The 15,706-nt window shown below is 42.2% G+C and overlaps 1 protein-coding gene across 16 annotated transcripts in view; it reads left to right on the plus strand.

Annotated features, from left to right (window-relative positions):
* Positions 1-15,706, plus strand: part of PRUNE2 (prune homolog 2 with BCH domain) — a 157,024-nt gene that overhangs the window by 7,254 nt on the left and 134,064 nt on the right. The gene's annotated exons all lie outside the window — the stretch shown is intronic.

Consider the following 15,706-nt stretch of genomic DNA (forward strand, 5'->3'; position numbering starts at 1 on the left):
ACACCAATCTCACCACAATCCAGCAGACATGGAGCCACATGCAAATGACATCTCTTGAAAGCCATACTTGAAAACAGCCAATCCAGACCTTATTGTGTAGGCTAACCATAACCCATGGTCACCCAATTACAGAATACAACAAGGCAGGGAACAAAGGAAACACAACTGTGGCAAAGGCAGCGCAGCCCTGAGACAAATGCACCTCAAAACCACTCCCACAAGAGGGAGGGTTAAGAAGACTGGCCATTTGCTAGGCAAAGGGGATACAGATACTAAGTGCAGAAACAAGGAAACACTGAACTGCATATCCCAGCTGCAGTGGTAAGTTACACGACAGTGTCATATAGTAACGTACTTCCAGCTTATCAGCAAACCCCTCCCCAATATTTGTTGCCAGCAACTATTTAGCCAGGGAAGGTTATTTAGGCAATGTATAGAGTAAGTGCAGGTATAGAGGTAGGGGATACTCCACCATTGCTTACTTGTGTGGGATGCATTATCTTGACATCTGCAGTTAGATGAGTAAAGGATCCCATTTGGTGTCTGTATTTTAATAGTTCTCAGCAAACATTAGTAATATGCCATAATGGAATTTATTCTGTATTTGGTTGTTAATGCAAAATACTCTTTCTCTAGCATACCTATTGCTAAAGTCTTTCTGTAAACACTCTGTGTACACCCAACATAGTGATCTCATATGTGAGCTGGGATTATTGTTTAGGGGAGCTATGACTGTCTATAGACTTAATTGGTATTTGTGCTCAGCATGGTTTGGAGGCATGGTGGGAAGCTAGACAGGGCAGCCAGGATTTCTGTGAGATTTCCTTCCCCTTCCCGCAGTTGTGGCAGGATTGTTGCTGATATAATGTTATGCTGGCTGTGGGAAGTAGGTTTGGGAGGCTGTAAATATTATTTCACCCAGAAATGCAACAAAGTTGTACCCTTCTAAGACCATTGTCTTCAAGGTCCTTAGGACTGCACTGTTATTCAGTATCCAAAGCTGTTCAGAGTCAGTGCTTAAAATCATGTTATAAAGAGATGATAATACATTTAAATGGTTCAACTTCTACTCTGGCTTCCTTCTTTATAGTGAAAGAAGAAGTTCTGGTCTCTGTAGAGTTATATCATAAAAATTGGGGGGGGGGAGTAGTATATTTTAGAAACAAACAAACATTTAAGAATTGGCTTTTGGACTTGCAGGAATATGGCAAGCACGATTAGAAGTCTAGTGAGAGTAGCTCCTAAATAGACACAGTTGGCTATTGCTGAGCTGATTTCATTTTAATTACTCTTGGCATGGTAGTCATGAGTGACAGTTGATTCATCATGTAAAATGCTAAAATATGTTTCCTAATAGGGAATTAACAGCAGGGCACTGAGGAGCCTAGGCTTCCCCTTCTTTTGGTAGAAAAGACTGAACTGTTTCAGGAGGCTATCTTGCCTGCTCCACTTTCATGCCAAGCCTCTCATATACAAAGTATCACAAACCAGAAACCATTTGCCGGGTTTGGATATGCTTGGACTAAGCAATAACTAAGTCATTGTTGAATGCATGCAAATTATGGCTAGACAGGAAAGAGAGAAAGAAGGCTTTTCCCCCTGCAAAGTAAGATCAGAGAGCATTTACTTTCAACATCTTTTTTTAAAACTGTGTTTCATAAAATCTCTACTGCTTGATTCATATTAATATATCCCCTAGAAAATAAAGGATCCCCAGATGTTGCCTAGGTAGTTGCAGAGTGGAACATCTGACCTGGCGTAGTACCTCCAGCGCTGGTATAAGGGATAATAAATAATACCATCTCCTGATCCAAGAAACTGTAGCACTTATAAGAGTAAAATCCCTTTGGTGATACAAGAGCACACCACTAGAGGGGTTCTTAGAATGGGGTCTGCTGACAGCCACCACAGGCTCCCAGGCAAATATTTCATTGGCCTTATCTCATGCCCACAAGATCTGAAACATTGTATCATATGACAATAAATAACTTGTGGAGTCCCTTGCCACCCCCCTCCCTAGCCCATGAAGAGAGCCCTCAGAATTCTTTTGCCCTCTTTCTTGATAGCCTTGCTTGGGCAGGGGTGAAGGCAATGGTAGGCTCTAATATAAAACATACATTGAATTTATTTATTTACTTCAGTGGGCACCCAAAGTGGCTTACATCATTCATCTCATCTACATTGTATCCTTACAACCACCTTGTGAGGTAGGCAGAAAGGATGCACAACTGGTCCAAGTTTCCATGGCAGACTGGGGATTTGAACTTGGCTCTCCCAGATCCTAGTCTAACAACTTCTGTAACTACTAAACCACACTGGCTGTCTTCTCCTTTTTGCCATTCAAATCATAAAAGTTTTAACAGTGCAATCCTCAGCAGAGTTACACCTTTCTAAATCCATTGACTTCAGCGGACTTAGAAGAGTATTAAGTTTAACAGTGTATAGGATTGCACCTTATAGCAACATTGTTGCCTCTGTTTAATCATATATGTACCCACAGTGGACTTCGTGAATCAGGAAAGTCTTTTTTCATCTTTCTGTTACTGCCAACTGTACTATCTCAACACAGGGAGCAACAGTGGATGCTGCAGAGGGAGGGAACAGTTGTCAGAAGCTGGTGCTTCCTCTTCTGAAGAACAAAATACACATGGAACTGCATGGCTGGCTGGGGCAGGGAGTTGTTGTTGTTGCAAAATCGTGTCCGACCAATCGCGACCCCATGGACAATGATCCTCCAGGCCTTCCTGTCCTCTACCATTCCCCGGAGTCCATTTAAGCTTGCACCAACTGCTTCAGTGACTCCATCCAGCCACCTCATTCTCTGTCTTTACAGCATCGGACAGTCTTTTCACCTCCAGTTCCCTCCACAACTGAGCGTCCTTTTGGCTTTGGCCCAGTCGCTTCATTCATTCTGGTGCTACTCGTACTAGCCGTCTGCTCATCCCCAGTAGCATATTGGACACCTTCCGACCTGAGGGGCTTATCTTCCGGCTTCATATCATTTTGCCTTTTGGTACTGTCCATAGATGAGCCTCTTGTGGCACAGAGTGGTAAGGAAGCAAACATGCAGTCTGAAAGCTCTGCCCATGAGGCTGGGAGTTCAATTTTAGTATAAAATATTAAAATTGCAATGGGATTCCTCCCTTGCAAAATTGTTTAACATTAATGAAAGTTCTTCAGTGGGTTTTGTCAGGATATTGTTCTAGTGGAAATCCAGTTAATAATTGCCTAGATTGAATGTACTAGGGAGTTCAAGGGCAGAATGCGCTTTGCTCAAGATTAGTCATAAACCAAAACATATCCTCAGGTAAAGTATAATGCATGAAGAACTAGATGAATTAGTAATGTGGAAGAAACAAAACCCAGCATATAGCATTAAAAAAAAATGTTTTTCTATTAGTAGCCTTAGCAGTTTTTTTTTAAAGAAAACTTACTACTGGGATGAGGAATCCAAGGATTGCTCAGCATATTCCATTTTAAATGTACATCTGTAAACAAACAAAGCCTGGCAGTGTAAAACTAGTATAGCAGTGTGACAAATGATATATATTAGTTGTATGTGACTTTGTTTACAGGTAGACTTATCAGAGTACTAGGATTGGATTTAGCTCCCCTCAAAGTGAACACTAAATAGCAATTACAGGTTTGCTGCCCAGTAAGAGCAATGAAATCTTAGTACGGGATGCAGGGTAGCTCTGAAAACATCCTGCACAGAGATTTTACAATGTGCATTATTGATTGATTCTACCATAAGAGCTCCTGTGCTCTTATAAAGAGCAATGCATTGACCTAATGAGCTTAATGGCTCAATGCTGCCCTATAATGGCTAGTGCTGAGCATTCTTATTTATGCCTTGGCTTTGCCTGTAGGGCAATGCTGCAAGACCAATAAGAGCCTGGATGCTGGAAATATTGGCTGTGCAGTTCAGAACCTTCAGTTCTCGTCTTTGCAGACTGCATATTCATTAAAGACAGTATCTGAAGCTACTTTCATCTCTCTGGAATGTGGTGGATGTAAGGCAGGATAATACCCTGCCTTACCCTGCTGATGTTGTGCAACTGTGGGGTTTTCCAATATGCAGGCAATTTGGAATTTTAAAAAAATGCAAGAAATGTAGATGGGCTTGCAGGATCTCTCCCCACCTGAAGCAGTGTTCTTTGACAATGGCAATTCCCTGCCACATTTTCTTCTCATCAGGGTCTCAACTTGCTTAGTGGTAATTTAGACTTAAACTACTGCTGGAAAATTCCAGGTTGCCCTCTTCTCTTGGGTGCTCCAAAGAGACAGTGCAAATATTTTGTAACAGCACATAACTAGTCTATAAGAACTGTGTGACATACCTTTTTAAAAGGCCTTCCACATTTCTATTTTTTCTGTAAGTAGATCTGAACTCATATTTGGGGAAGGTCCCTTGCACAAACATTTACCGGACTTTTGTCACGCTCAGTTTGGCTGCCTGGGCCTAACAGCTTAGAAGAGTGGGTCCTCCCATCAGTTATTAGGCTTAAATGGCAGCTAACCAATTAACCCTTCCCAGGTGATTTCCCCACTGCCTCAGCATCCCCTGCTGCCAGAGGGCCTGGAAGTAAGCCCACCTCTGCAACTCGTGCCTGACTCTCGGAATCTCCCAGCTCACAGTGCTCCCTGTCCACAGGCTATGCCATCATCTCCACCAAGTGTACAATTATGCTGCCATTAGCTAACTAATTTGTACCACAACAGAAAGCCCTCTCCCTGCCTCGGGCATTCAGTAGTGTTATACTCAGGTCTCCAGGATGGTCTGGAGCAAAGTGGCAGCAAGTCCCTGGCGGAAGAAAGGGTGGCTTTGAGCAGCTCCCAGGCCATGAACACGGGGGAAGGGGAGGGCAGCACAGCAGCTGAACCAATGAGCAGTGCAGGCCTTCCAGAAGTGGTAGCCCTTCCAGAGCTGGTAGCCCCAATCCCTGCCTGCCCAGCCTGGCAATAGCAGCAGAAAAAAGTGAGTTTGATGCTTGGAGAAGCTGCCTGGCACTGCTGCTGCAGGGAGGGTCTCTAGCCTTCTCATCCTGCACCGAGCCCCTGGTTGAGTCCAGAGCCCTTTCTGTCGTCAATGTGCTTCATGTGCCACCATCTCATGGCTGCTGTACCACAGAAAGAGAATAGCCAGCCTGCTCCTCACAGGCATCACACACTGTTCTGCTCTAGCTCCTTCTGCCCAGCTGCTGCTTCTTCTCTCTTGCAGCAGGTGAGCAGGTTGGCTGGGGATGCCTTTGGTGCCAATGTGTGACCCCTCCTGGCCCCCACTGGACCAGCCACTTCTGCAGAGCACCAAAGGCAGCTGGAGAGGCCCCACACCAAACATTGCACAAATCTGTGGCCTCTCCCTGCTCCACATGCTCTTAACCCTTTTTGGTGACCACCCTAGAGGTGCCCTTGGCCCAAAGCCTTGCCCACCCAGCACTGTCCTACACAAAAAGCATGACAACCAGGGACAAGCCTTCCAAGCACAGCAGTGTAGGCAGGAGCATCAGAGAGCTGACTGCCAGCTATTTATTCCTTCCCAGGTGATTCCTGCCAGGTGAAAAGGGGATCCAAACTTGCCAGTTTTAGGTATTTTAAATTCCATTTGGGGGTCACCCGAAAGCAGGATTTTTAGGTTCATGCCTATACCGACTTCCAAAGTTTGAGGTTAACAGGGCTGTCATTAACAAAAATATCCAAGGCATTTGAAAACATAATTAAGGCCAGCTGACTGCCCCTTTTAACCGGAAGTAGTGTCTGAGAGATATTCCCCTGATGCCCACAAGGAATACATACTTGTAATTAATGTAGAAAGTGTCCATATGTCACCTTTGCTTTGTTCTTGTAGCTGAAAGGCCATGTATCTTGAAAAATAAACCCCCACCCCCACACACGCACACCAAATCCTCAGACATGACAGTCTGAGAGACCTAGTAGGCTAACTAATTGGCAAAATGTTCTTGAAGTGCATCATTGTCATATTTGTCTTGTGAGATTCATAGAACATTCTGAGTGGTGTAAACAGATAAATGTTTCAATGGCCATTAGTCATGACTGCTAATTTAGACCTCTATTCTGAAGAGGAGCTGTTGTATTAATTCCATTCTTATAGGGCAGAGCTGATGAACAAATTCTTGTGTAAGAAATCTTAGTTTAACTCTACGCACTGTTTGCTGTCTTCCTTATGGGATGTAGGGATAAGCATGTAGCTAATTTAAGATGACAAGACATTTAATATTACAAAAATATAGAGACCTCTTTCCTTATTCCTTGCTGGGTCCGTTTAGGACTAGTCATATCCCTAACCTGCTTGATAGAACAATGTATGCTGTTTGGGTCCCTGCTGATGAGAAAGATGGGGTGTAAATAAAACAATAAATAAAATATGGAGGAAATATAGATCAGCTGACTGGGAAGTTAACATTAAACATGGCATGATTGTTATGACTCATTACATTGGAACAGGGGTGACCAAACTGTGGGTCTCCAGATGTCCATAAACTACAATTATTATGAGCAGGAGCTGGCATGAACATTTGGAGAGCCGGTTTGGCCACTCCTGCACTACTAGAACCCCAGCAGTTGTGGTGACTTAAAGTGACTTTTAAAAGTCAGATTACAGATCACTTTGCAGTTTATCAGTTTTATGTCTGCTGTGTCCACATTTAATAGCTGTCTACTTAAGAGATACAGAAGACAGCAGAGTGCTCTTTCTCATTATGTGTTCATAAATCTACTTTTCCTAAAGCTTTTATTCCTTCTTAGTGGGCAACTACCTGTTGGTGATGCCATGGTGAATTGGTGATAGGGCACTGAGCCACTGGGGGAGAGAATTGTTATTTCCACCATCTTGATTCTTCTGGGGTTTTTTTTTTGGGGGGGAGGGAATTTTATGGCATTGTGGGTTTTATTGTGTGTTTTAAGATTAAGATGTTTTTTAGTGTTATTGATGTTTTTACTGTCTTCATTGACTGTAAGCCGCCACGAGCCAACTATGTTGGGAGTGGAGGTATATAAAATTGATTATAAATAAATAAATACATTTTCTATTTTTTAAAGTTTGCCTGGTGTTTTTAGACATTAGTGCATTAGTGCATTAGTGTGATTCTCATCTGAAACCATATCTTGAAAGAATGGATATAACCTAACACTATTACTTGTAGATTAATTTTCTTATAATTTAGCAGAATCTACAGCCATCCATTTACAGGAATTACTTCTTATACACTCTAGCCAACATTAAATATATAACCATTAGTAGCTCTAATATTTTGGCAGAGCCACTATGGAAGGAGCAGTGTCCAGAACACATCTTAATGTCTGGACACTGCTTCTGGCTTCACGGGCCAACCTAGGCATGTTGAGCAAAGCTGGGTGCACCAGGATTAGGCTGGCCCCCAGAGTGCCCACTCCCTGAAGTGAGCCACGAGGTGCACTCACAGCCTTGTGACCAGATGCTCCCTGGCCACGGAGGAGAACGGTCCTGCGGCACCCTGCCAAAACACAGAGGACAGTAGTCCCACAGTGCCTAGCCCAGCCTGCCGCTCTGGCCTCCTACCAGCCTGGTTGGCTGCCAGGAACATTGCCCATGCTGCCAGCACTACAGCTGGTAGGGTGACCACATGGCCATTGTGGGCTCCCACCGCTATTTGGGCTAGTTAAATATATAATACTGCCTTACTTAATTTTTAACAATTTAATTATAATTAAGGATATAATTATCCATTATATTAGATAATGGATATTGCAAATATTTTTAGCTAGTTAAATCTAAGGATTTTTTTAGGTGTGATTGCCTCCCTGAAAATTCTGAATCAACTACACCAGCTCTCTAACAAGCCATTTCATCTATAAAGCTATGTCACCCACAACCCCAAGATTACATGTACAAGCATTCTTATATGTGCAAGATCAAGATCCATGTAAACAAACATGTGGACTGACTGAGACTATTTCTGCAATAGTGGAAAGCATTGGCTGTCTTAATGAGCTGAAATTGTCATGGAACTCCCCACAAAAATGTATCTCTTCAGGAAATCTGAATTTTCCGCTTCCTTAATATGTGTTTTCAGAATCCATTTAAACAACAAAGTTAACTTTTCTTAAGTTTGCAGCTCAGTTCACAGTTCCTGAATTTGAAGTAATTATCCTGTCTGTTTTTTCATCATTCACACTTGATATCCATGCCTTCCACCACCCACCCATCTCCCCTTGTATGTATTTAATTTTATGTTTTTATACAAATGTTATGTTTTATTCTGTTGTTAACTGCTCTTAGTCTCATGAGATAGGGCAATTAATAAATATAACAACAACAAAAACAATTTAAATTTATTGAGTCACTTAATCCCAAGTCTGTATTCTGAAATAATATAATTCCATATGCTTTTTTCATGTTCTGACTGTGATAATTGGCCTGGATTATTATTATTATTGTTATTGTTGTTATTATTACTACTATTTCGATTTATTTCCTGCCACTCCCAAATGGCTCGTGGCGGGTTACAGTGTCTTAAAACCCCATTAAAACTCCCATTAAAAGACTTTAAAATGTCACAACATGGCGGCACAATAATAAGATCCCCTTGCTACCCCCTTCCTAAAAAAGGGGGGGTGGAGGAGAAGGAGGTCAACACTGTTCAAGAAGAAGCCCGGGGGAGAGCAGTCGATGTACCCCAGCAGCCCCAGCCTCAACCATAGACCTGGCGGAAGAGCTCCGTCTTGCAGGCCCTGCGGAACGTTGAAAGGTGCAGAGCCCTGCGGGGGGCATAGGGTGCTAGGCGGTCCCTTATACAAGACTATCACAGTTCATGAGACATACTTCCTTAGAGCACGGGAGGTGTTCTTCCTAGTTGAAGTCCTTACCCTTCAACAGACATGGAAATTTAAAAAATGTTCCTTCTATTTCTAATTCTATTTTGGCACCTTGGTTTCAGGTCTCTCTGGATCTTTAAAGAGTAAGAGAGAACATCTGTCTTGTTCTGTTTCATGGTTTGGGTATCAGTGGGAAGGAAACCCTAAATGTTGTATGAAAGAGAGCTTGAATAGTTCTATGTCCAGCTAAAGTGCCTTTTGAAATATAGACAAATAAATTGTGGGCATATGTCAGTCTATGAGACCATGAGTGGAGAACCATGGTTCTAGGTTGTACACTGGGTTTAATTAAGGCAGCAGTTAATTGTCCCACATTACAATTTTATCAGTTCCCTTATCAATGTACTGAGCAAGCAGCACAGTGACAAGATAAGTTGCTCTGTCTTGGTCCATATGTCTGTGTTACAAGTTTTAATTGGTTCCCTGAAGAATAGCATTTACAAGCATATGGTATGGAAAATGCTGACTGCATTTGTTAGCATACATTTTAATACATTTGTGGCACAGATCACTTAGGTTTTAAATGTAATTATGAACTTACTTGGGGAAGACTATGGTGCACTTAAAATGACAAGAACCTTCAATGTGCCAAACCAAACACTTCCCAAGTCCTTTTCAATATTGAAAGGAAAAGAAGATCAGTCAGATTCCTAAAAGCTTTTCTGTAGTGTTTTGCTAAAAACAGAATCATCTGTTCAGCAAAAGTTGGAATATGTGTCCACGGGTGGCTGGAACTCTAGCATAAGAGTATAACATAGCAGAAAAACAAGCAGTTCACACCTTAGCATTGAACTGGATCATGGCATATTTTAAAATAATGAATCAAGCTTCCCATTAGTTCTGAAGGAAATGTACTAACCTTAGAAGTTTTATTGGTTGTATATTTAATTTACAAGAGTTTAGATGCAGCATATATAGCCATGCTTTCATAATGGTTGACACATAACATCTAAACAATTAAAACTATAAAGCATCATAAAATCAAAACACAAGCAGCTGCATACCAATAGCATGGCTTTATTTCTCAGAAGCTCAGTGGAAAAATAGTGTTCATCTTAGGGCTGCCAAGCCTCCAGTGATGGGGTGGTGGGTGGGAGCAAGGCTTTGTCTGCTTACAGGAACTTCTTAGCGTAGATCTCCAAGCTGTAATTATTTTTTCTTTTAAATTTTTTTCTGGGTTTCTGCCCTTCCCACCTGGGAGTTCTATTTCACCTGGCAGTTGTACTTCAGTTGCCTCAAAAAGGAGTATCCGCTCATTAATATGCAAATGTGAGAAGTCCTTTCTTTCTGGCTATGCTGTGCTGTATATTTGAAAAAGTTCTGTATTATTTCCTGATGCATGTCTCCTACCACTACCACTTTTCCCCATAGCTACAAAATTACTTTTGTAGAATAACAGCACCCTTCTCGGCCTGTGGCACTTGTTATGAAGCTATCATAGTGGCACACAAAGCATGAGTTGTATCAGGAGATGCGAGACAGCCAGACTGGGAGGATATGTGGCTGGATTGTTGGGAGTGAGGAGATATTATTGGGATGGCAGAGACCGGATGGGTAAGGTATCCATTTAAATGGTGGCAAAAAGTCAGTGAGGGCTGACACAGAAGAGAACTACAGGTGCCCAGGAGGCTGCTCGGCTAGGGAAGCAGAGAAACAGCCAGGAACAGCAATGCAGGGTTGAGGGCTGTAGGACTGAATACTGCAGCTGCTGGAAAGCCTCAGGAAGGGCAAGAGGAAGCTGCAATAGCCACTGAGGGTGATGGAGCTCTTTGCTACCTTTTCATACCTTCAGCATCCCCTTGCACCACCCATAAAGCTGTTGCTGAAGGCTGGAACACCCTTCAAACAGCTGCAGCAAAAAGAAGGAATGGGCCAAAATAACTCATACTACCTCTTGTTCCCACTGGGACATTTGTTCCCATGGTGAGTACCAGTTAATAGTCTGGATGTTGTATTCTGAACCAGCTAATTTTTCCAAATCCTGTTCATAGGCAGTCTCACATAGAGTACATTGCAATAATCAAATCCAGACATTATCAACACATGGCTAATTGTGACCCGGGACCAGTCCAGTATTTTTGGCAACAGTGGAAAAGTTACCGAACATTGCCATTTACCTCCCTCACCGCACTATGGAGGAAGCAACTTGTACTCATGTTGCTTTTATTGGGCATAGGGTTGAGGTTTGTTATGGTGCCATGACTTCTAAAGGGTTGGGTTGGGAAGCAAAAATGGCTCTGATGGACAGAGAAATAGGACCCTCCCTCATTCACTTGAAGCAGTGAGGGAAGAAACAAAATCACCATGGGATCACTATGATCCAGAGTAGGGATGGACAATTTGGTTTGGATAAGTCAAAAAGAGCCTCTTGTGGCGTAGAGTCTGAAAGCTCTGCCCATGAGGCTGGGAGTTCAATCCCAGCAGCCGGCTCAAGGTTGACTCAGCCTTCCATCCTTCCGAGGTCGGTAAAATGAGTACCCAGCTTGCTTGCTGGGGAGTAAACAGTAATGACTGGGGAAGGCACTGGCAAACCACCCCGTATTGAGTCTGCCATGAAAACGCTAGAGGGCATCACCCCAAGGGTCAGACATGACTCGGTGCTTGCACAGGGGATACCTTTACCTTTTAAAGTAAAAAATGCTTTGGATTGATTCATGTTGGCTAGGTACTTTTTGTACTTTTTGTACCTATCCAACCTGAATTGTCCATCCCTACACTTTAAACAGGCTGAATCAGTGGGGTCCAAATTGTGATTTGGCCACAATTGGCCAGTTTAAATGAAAGGTCGGGGGAGGGGGGAAAGAATGAGCCAAGCAGCTGTTGTGTCATGATATGCTGTTTGGTAGGCCCTTTAAATACTTCCCCTGCTTTCTCAGGCAGTGACTGAAAAAGCACTGTGGGGGGGGGGGGACATGCCAAGCAGCTAACGTGTCATCAACTGCTTGGTGGGCACTTTAAATGCCTTTCTTCCTCCAGCCCTCTATGGCAGAGGAGAACACTCTCTGCTACCAAAGAAGGCTGGGGGGAGGCATTTAAAGAGCCTGCCAAACAGCAAACGATGGTGAATCAGCTGCTTGGTGCACCTTTTAAATGCCCCCCTCTGAACCAGTGTAGAGCAGTTCAGGTCATTCAGATTTGGCACAAATCAATTCTGGCTGAATCAGAAATGGTCCTTTCTGGGGCATCTGCTTTTCATGGCAGACCCTGAGACTGTGGGCAGGGTGGCAACAGGGTTCCGGTTTTAGCATCCCTCCATATCTGTCAACCTAAGTAGTCACCTAGGTACATCTAATGGCCAGCCCAAGTATGCTGTGATCTGTTCTCCAAAAGTAGGCACAGATGGTATACCCATCAAGACATTTGATAGGTTCAGGGCATTTTGTGCAAAAGATGTCACTTGTGTGATCCATCTACTTTATTCTGTATAATTAAAATAGTTTACAAGGCAATCTTTTTAAAAAAAATTCTACATTTATATTGTGTACCACACTTGCTATTTCATCGCTAAACAATTTGGGACTCTTTGTTCATTATCTGAAAATAGTTGGTTTGGGAGAGATGCATGTTTTATTAGAGTCAGAAATCCAGATGACTCATCTCGGTTGCAGTTTATTCCTACTTTGTACTATGGGTTTTTATTAATCTGGGAATTTGTGGCTGCAAAAGGCAGAAACAATTCCTTGGGAAGTTTTCTCTGAACTTGAAAAGAAAATCCCAAAGTTTGACATTGCAGCATTTTCTAATAGCTAATTGCACGTCCCCAGGCTACGTTAGCTATATTTGTTTATATGTATTGGTGATGGGAGGCCAAGAGGCAGTTGGCTTGCAGCTATTGTTCTCTCAACGAGATAAATAGTTGCAATGATTCTGGAAGGCATGATCCAGAGATGTTTCATTGCCAGTTCAGTTGGCACACTAGGGAGAGGAAATGTTTTCTGAGTGTCTGCCACATCTGAAAAAAAATTAAACTTGCAAAGCAAAACAACTCGTACAGTGGTGTTTTAGAAGAAATTGGTTGTCTTAATTGGAAACATAGGAAAGAGCTGAATTATTTGTATTAAAGGGAGCAATGGTCATACCATTCTTAGCACAAACGGGTACAGTGTATCATTAATGACTTGCAACCTATGTGGGAGAATTATCTACTTCTCTGACAGGCATTAGGAGGCCTGTCCTCTTAGTTGCAGAGGGCTCAGAAACCTTAAACAGCTTCTCACTCATGATCATACACTTTCTATCATGGACACACAGACTCTGGGACCAGGTCTGCAATAAACTGAGATGCCTACTTTGTCCTTCTGACAGTATAAAAACTGAACCCAACAACGCCAGACATACTATCTCAGGTTCATCTTCTGATATGATATATGCCATCATATGTCAGCAATGCATTTCTAACTCTCTACATCTGACAAACAGGTCAGTTCCTATGAAAAAGAATAAATGCATATATTCATTAATTCATTAATTCATTCATTCGATTTATATACCACCCTTCACTATGATGTCTCAGGATGGTCACCGTACTCAAAATCCAAATGGTAGAATTCCATTGCTGCCCTAAGAATGGAGGTCCTCAAACAGCGAAGTTTGAAAGACGGAGTGCAACACAAAATTGCTGAAATTGAGTTTATTCATAAATTTAGAACAATAAACCTATCAGGGATGAGTATAACATGAGTATGTCACTACAGATACTAACTGTATACTTTCCCCACTTGGTGTAGTGGTTAGGAGCATGAACTTCTAATCTGGTGACCCAGGTTTGATTCCCCACTCCCCCACATGCAACCAGCTGGGTGACCTTGGGCTCACCACAGCACTGATAAAGCTGTTCTGACTGAGCAGTAATATCAGGGCTCTCTCAGCCTCACCCACCCCACAGGGGGTCTGTTGTGGGGAGAGGAAAGGGAAAGCAACTGTAAGCTGCTTTGAGACTCCTCCTCCTCCTTCTTCTCCTTTTCCTTCTCCTTCTCCTTCTTCAGGGATCTCCATTCCTTCTTGTATCTGACAAAGGAAGCATAAATACTAGAAATCATGTTGACCTTTGAGGTGTTCCTGGACCTGAATCTTGTTCTATTGAAGAGCAATGCAGCTACCCAGCTGCTATTTTAATGGGCAGGAGTGTTTCTTAACATAACTCTTCCAGGAATATAATGATGATTTAAGCATTAAGCATTACTTTTGTTTGGGAGGAAGAATTTTTGATAAGAGGAAGGCAGGCAGGGCAATTTGATGTGAGTTATTTGTGTTGTGTTTGTTACCAGGGTGGAATAATCAATGCTGGAAGATAAAGTTGGCGCCTTACTGGAGAATCCCATTAGCCTTTGAAAAGACAGTAGCAAACAGGGAGAGAAGGAGGGAGGGAGAGAGGAGAAACATATACTGCTTTGTTGGTTGTCAGAAGTGGTGGAGCAGGCAAGGACTTCCAGCTGCCAGCCTGTATACAGCTATGCTTCCTAACCATATTCTGTGCAATCGCACCACTTCTGGGATTTCTCAAATTATTGCAGCTATATGTCAGGTATATTCACTACAGCCTATCACACATCAGTTTTGCGTGGCTGCTGCCAATAAGGCCTCCTCTGTGGTAACATCTGACCTTTGGAACACTCTTCCCATGGATAGTTGCCTGGCATATAGCCTATCTAGCTTCAAGTATAATATGAATAATATTTCCTTTTTCTCAGGCTTTTCTTGATATCCTGTTAAAGAAATCACTAATTTGACTTTTTAATTGGTTTTTTGCTGCCTATTAAAGAAATATTTTGCTACCATTTTGATTATTTTATTGATTTTACTACTATTGCTGCTGCTTTTATTGTCTTCTTTTTAAATCAATATTTGGCAACTTTTCTTGTTGAGACTAGAAGCTTCCTCAGGAGCTTGTGAATGCATTAGGTTAGGATCACTCTAACTGCATATACAGAATTTTCACAAGTGATTGGACTAACCAGGGGCTTTTTCTTAAATCCCATATTCTTATTCAGAGAGACAAATATCAGAGATTTGTGAAAGTCATTTTGCTTGTTTTGGCTTGCCAATATACGGAATGTTTGCCTGCATATTTTACACCATTTTTATATACGTCCACCACTTTGTGATGGCTTTCTGAATAGAGTTGCCAGCTCCAGATGCAGAAATGCCTGGAGATTTGGGGTGGAACCTAAGCAGTGTGTAGTATGGGGAGGGGAAGGATGTCTGTGGGATATAAAAACATACAGTCTACCCTCCAAAGAAGTAATTTTCTCCATTTTCATTGTAATTTGGAAATCAACCATAATTTTTGAAGATCTCCAGGCTCCACCTGGAAGTTGGCAACCATATTACTGAACAAAAGTGTTCTATTCAGGAGTTTCTTCTGAATAGACACCTCATAGACAACCTCTACGTCCTTGATAGTTATAGACATTTTTGGAACATGGAGTGAACTAGACTGTATTGAAAATCTACTAATCACCTTAGATAGTTTTTCAAATATTTGGTGGTGGGTGTGCTAGTTTTTTTGAGTCTAGGCTGATCATAGTTATTTCCTATATGTATTCATATGTCTGCACCATTAATCATTTATCCAACTAATTGTTTTTGTCTGAATCCTTTTAGTGGTGTATTTCTCCTGAGCCTCTTTCTTGCAGTAGCTTATTGTTTGATTTGATTTTTCCAAACACATTTACACTTCTTGGCGCTATTGCCTGGAATTATTTAAAGCAAACAAAATAAATACCCACAGAAAAAATAGGGGCTTTGGTAAAGGTAAAGGTATCCCCTGTGCAAGCACCGAGTCATGTCCGACCCTTGGGGTGACGCCCTCCAGCGTTTTCATGGCAGACTC

The sequence above is a fragment of the Paroedura picta genome, chromosome 7 (assembly GCF_049243985.1).
Source record: "Paroedura picta isolate Pp20150507F chromosome 7, Ppicta_v3.0, whole genome shotgun sequence".
Classification (NCBI taxonomy): Eukaryota; Metazoa; Chordata; class Lepidosauria; order Squamata; family Gekkonidae; genus Paroedura; species Paroedura picta.